Consider the following 5,006-nt stretch of genomic DNA (forward strand, 5'->3'; position numbering starts at 1 on the left):
GAAATATTATCAGACTTCTTTCACTTAACATTACCAAAAATGGTTGAAAGAACTGAAAGATGACTTGTTTTCTCTCGCTTTCTGAGAAACAGATATAAGAAAATTGGAGGAAAACAAAGATTTTAAAATAGGTATCAAAAAATAATGACTTTCACGCTTCAAATAGGAATACAGTTCAAGTTGAAAAGATTGTGGCTCTCTTGATTTTTTCTCTCATGATTTTGTTCTCCAATATGTTTGAGACAGAAGGCTATAACAACTGGGTGATAGCAAGGAAATAATGGAGGAACAAAAACATTTTGAAACAGCTAACTAATAATACTTCATCTGAAAACAGGTTACAAAAGTACTGGATAAATGTGTGGGGCATTGTGAGCATGTCATTTGCGAAATTAATCTCAAATGTTCAAAACCAATTGCAGCTCTAGTAAACTGATTTTTAATCCTAAAAGCCAAGTTAAAACATTAAAACAAAGTAAAACCAGTTATTTAATGAATTTTTGCTGAGAGAATAATTATTTTTTGTAGAAAATTTTAAAAAAATCTCTAAAAGAGCTCCTAGAGAAAATCTTTAAAATCTCTACGCAAATTTTAAACGGAATAATAAAAACAAATAGCTAAACTTTGAAACTTCACACAAAAATTTAGTGGGTTTCTTGTACGGTGGTTGTTTTTCGTTTTTGATTGTACCCAGATATTTGACAATTTGATTTCCTCAGCATCTCCAGTGCTAGATTTATATCAAACCGGTGTCTTTCTGCTTCCAGTCGATCCAATGTCACAAAATATCTGATTAAAATGCGCATCCGGGTTGAGGATGCAAAAAACTTTGTCAAAAGTCTTTATTTCCGTCCGTAGCTTGCAGAGTTTCTTCATTTAAAATGATCACTATGATTTTCTCTTCAAAACTTTAGACAACAGGTTAAAGTATATTAAAAAATTGATAATTCACTTGTAACTTCATTCAACTTTGCAATGGAAAATGCATATGATAAGCATGCATGTAAAATTGCGGCGGAAAATAAATAAAATTCGAAACTTGTACGAAGGATTAACGTAAACACTGTGCTTAATTTAGATCTTTCAGTTAGCTTAAAACCTAATCGCTCGACTTCATTTAGTAATAACTTGAGACCCATTTTACTAATTTAGTTGTTCTTGTCAGCGGTGAATATGAATATTTGTAAAGCTGCTAGTTGCAATACTGCTAAAATTGCTAATATGGCGTCTAATCGACAATTGGTATTGAGAACTATATCCCTGTATTTAACCACCAAAAAGGTTTTTTTTCAATTCGGTGTAATTGACAGGTTGCTATCTCGATTAGTAGCCGCGAACCACTGCGACCATTTCGAGACCTACGACAAAGGGTACGGACAGGCGTGACCAAATCTTGTTACTGATGTCTACGCTTGCAAGATCGTGGATAGTTGTGACACATACTTATAAACTTAATGAATTTTGAACTAAATTTGCTTACTGCCACAAATTTACCAATAAGCTTTTAACTTCAATCTTAAAACATGGTCATGAATAAGAGTGAAAAACTGCATTTTCGGAACGTAATGATAGATAAAGCACCATTAGATTCATGAAAATATCATATATAGACTGTACTCCACCGGTGGATTCTGGAGGAAGCAGTTATCTGAGAACTAAAAACAATATCAACGGAGTCTATCAATCTTGTCATCAGTTGCATGTATTCTCTAATAGTTCTTCGATCTCTTGATTTCCAGGCCTTTTATCCTCCTTTTCAAGCGTTACTTCTGAAACAAAGTAATATTTTGGCAATTTTTCGGCTACATATAGAGAGAATCGTTCCCGGGCGACATGACCTCTGAAAAAGTCCAAAATAAAAAAAAATCCCAGTTCCAGCTGTCCCTCAGGTGTCCATTGGGTACTCACAATTTGGGTACTATTTCAAAGCAACGCTCCGCAACTTATAGTTTGCATATAATATAGAGAACACAAGGTCGTGTGCACTCTGTGATGGGTTTTTATATATATGTACACAAGGAAAAAAAACAAAAAAGTTCAAAACTTTCGCAGGAGATTTTAAAGCGTTAAAATGGGATTTAGATGCAGCATACGTACTGTGTGTCCTGGAAGGTCCGGACGAGATCTCTTACCAACACTTCCTGTCGGAGAAGCTTCTCGTTTACTCTAAAAATAGACACCACGATTATGTAATTGTATTTCTGAAAAATCGAATTTACACAATTTAAATTTTTTTAATCATATGTAGGGCACAGATAATTTCTAAGAAAAGCAATTGCTAAAAAGACCCCCGCAATGTCGTTTTTTAACAGCAAGGAAAGCGAAGTCTTTTGATATCCGCCAAACTATCACCATCACTCTGACCAATTAGAAGGAGTAGATAGTTTTACTAAAATGATCTCCATTTTTTCTCTTTTTTTTCTATTTTCAATCTCTGAAGTTTTAAAAAAACTTTCATTTTTTATACTCAGAAGAATAGATTCCATTTCTGAACACTGAGCAAATCAAACATTATGATTACGTAAGCACAACAAGCAGTTCAGTTTTAGAGTTTTTGTCCGTGAAAAATTTGGCATTTTTGGCAACTTTTCTGCACATCTTTTTTCGAATTTTTTTTCGGTTCTAAATAGCTCCCGTAAGCTTTGACAGCCTTGAGTAGTGATTTGGTGCAAGAACTAATGAAGATATCAATCATTTGAGACAAGGGGTGAATTTTTCAGAAACCAATAAGTATTTTTTAAAAATGAAAAATGAAAAATGAAAAATGATTGAATAAAGGGATCTTTTCCGTTTGTGCCCCCCAGCTTAGTGGGTGCATATTATTTGCAACCCCCAGACGCACGTGCAATAATTTTACATAATGATTTACTATGTAATGACACGTGCTCTGTCACTGGGGGGAGCATAAGGTACTGGGGGGGGGGGGGCACAAACGGAAAGATCCGAATAAAGAATAATAAACTTTCGGGGCGTCAAAACTTTCTATTTTTTTTTGGGGGGGGGGGGGGCAGATAGGCTGGCGGGTTAACTTACTTTTCTGCGTTTTTTTGCCCAGACGAATCAAGGGAGCCCTCAAATTATTTTCTCGTGAAAACGTGTTTTTAAAAACTGAAGCAATTTGGCGGGAAATTGAGAAAATAGGAAAATGTGAAGCAACTTTGGCAGCTGCTTCTTTATGTCTGCAGCAAAAATTTGGTAGCTTAAAATTAGCTCTGCAATTGACCAAAATTTTAAAAGAAATTGATGACAAAAAACGGCATCATGTCACCAATGAAGGCTTTGCTGTACTTCGGGATCTATTCTGTACCTTAAAAGACTCATGCGTTTTCTTAAAAAAAAACTTCAAGTTACTTCATTTTTCATCACAATAGGTGATCAGGATGTCAATAAATAACTGCGTTTAAATGTTGGGTCCCTTCTGTTTTGTTCAATTCGGTGTAATTGACAGGTTGCTATCTCGATTAGTAGCCGCGAACCACTGCGACCATTTCGAGACCTATGACAAAGGGTACGGACAGGCGTGACCAAATCTTGTTACTGATGTCTACGCTTGCAAGATCGTGGATAGTTGTGACACATACTTATAAACTTAATGAATTTTGAACTAAATTTGCTTACTGCCACAAATTTACCAATAAGCTTTTAACTTCAATCTTAAAACATGGTCATGAATAAGAGTGAAAAACTGCATTTTCGGAACGTAATGATAGATAAAGCACCATTAGATTCATGAAAAAATCATATATTGACTGTACTCCACCGGTGGATTCTGGAGGAAGCAGTTATCTGAGAACTAAAAACAATATCAACGGAGTCTATCAATCTTGTCATCAGTTGCATGTATTCTCTAATAGTTCTTCGATCTCTTGATTTCCAGGCCTTTTATCCTCCTTTTCAAGCGTTACTTCTGAAACAAAGTAATATTTTGGCAATTTTTTGGCTACATATAGAGAGAATCGTTCCCGGGCGACATGACCTCTGAAAAAGTCCAAAATAAAAAAAAATCCCAGTTCCAGCTGTCCCTCAGGTGTCCATTGGGTACTCACAATTTGGGTACTATTTCAAAGCAACGCTCCGCAACTTATAGTTTGCATATAATATAGAGAACACAAGGTCGTGTGCACTCTGTGATGGCTTTTTATATATATGTACACAAGGAAAAAAAACAAAAAAGTTCAAAACTTTCGCAGGAGATTTTAAAGCGTTAAAATGGGATTTAGATGCAGCATACGTACTGTGTGTCCTGGAAGGCCCGGACGAGATCTCTTACCAACACTTCCTGTCGGAGAAGCTTCTCGTTTACTCTAAAAATAGACACCACGATTATGTAATTGTATTTCTGAAAAATCGAATTTACACAATTTAAATTTTTTTAATCATATGTAGGGCACAGATAATTTCTAAGAAAAGCAATTGCTAAAAAGACCCCCGCAATGTCGTTTTTTAACAGCAAGGAAAGCGAAGTCTTTTGATGTCCGCCAAACTATCACCATCACTCTGACCAATTAGAAGGAGTAGATAGTTTTACTAAAATGATCTCCATTTTTTCTCTTTTTTTTCTATTTTCAATCTCTGAAGTTTTAAAAAAACTTTCATTTTTTATACTCAGAAGAATAGATTCCATTTCTGAACACTGAGCAAATCAAACATTATGATTACGTAAGCACAACAAGCAGTTCAGTTTTAGAGTTTTTGTCCGTGAAAAAATTGGCATTTTTGGCAACTTTTCTGCACATCTTTTTTCGAATTTTTTTTCGGTTCTAAATAGCTCCCGTAAGCTTTGACAGCCTTGAGTAGTGATTTGGTGCAAGAACTAATGAAGATATCAATCATTTGAGACAAGGGGTGAATTTTTCAGAAACCAATAAGTATTTTTTAAAAATGAAAAATGAAAAATGAAAAATCATTGAATAAAGGGATCTTTTCCGCAACCCCCAGACACACGTGCAATATTTTTACATAATGATTTACTATGTAATGACACGTGCTCTGTCACTGGGGGGAGC

At 35.1% G+C, this 5,006-nt stretch overlaps 1 long non-coding RNA gene across 1 annotated transcript; it reads right to left on the reverse strand.

Annotated features, from left to right (window-relative positions):
- Window positions 1-1,438: 1,438 nt before the first annotated feature.
- Window positions 1,439-4,305, reverse strand: LOC142356939 (uncharacterized). Its single transcript, XR_012761523.1, has 3 exons — window positions 4,236-4,305; window positions 2,098-2,166; window positions 1,439-1,769 (listed from the first exon to the last, which is right to left on the reverse strand). It is a non-coding gene; the product is annotated as an uncharacterized LOC142356939 (long non-coding RNA).
- Window positions 4,306-5,006: the final 701 nt, after the last annotated feature.

The sequence above is a fragment of the Convolutriloba macropyga genome, unplaced genomic scaffold, assembly GCF_964194025.1.
Source record: "Convolutriloba macropyga unplaced genomic scaffold, txConMacr16.3 SCAFFOLD_5566, whole genome shotgun sequence".
NCBI classification, from domain to species: Eukaryota; Metazoa; Xenacoelomorpha; order Acoela; family Convolutidae; genus Convolutriloba; species Convolutriloba macropyga.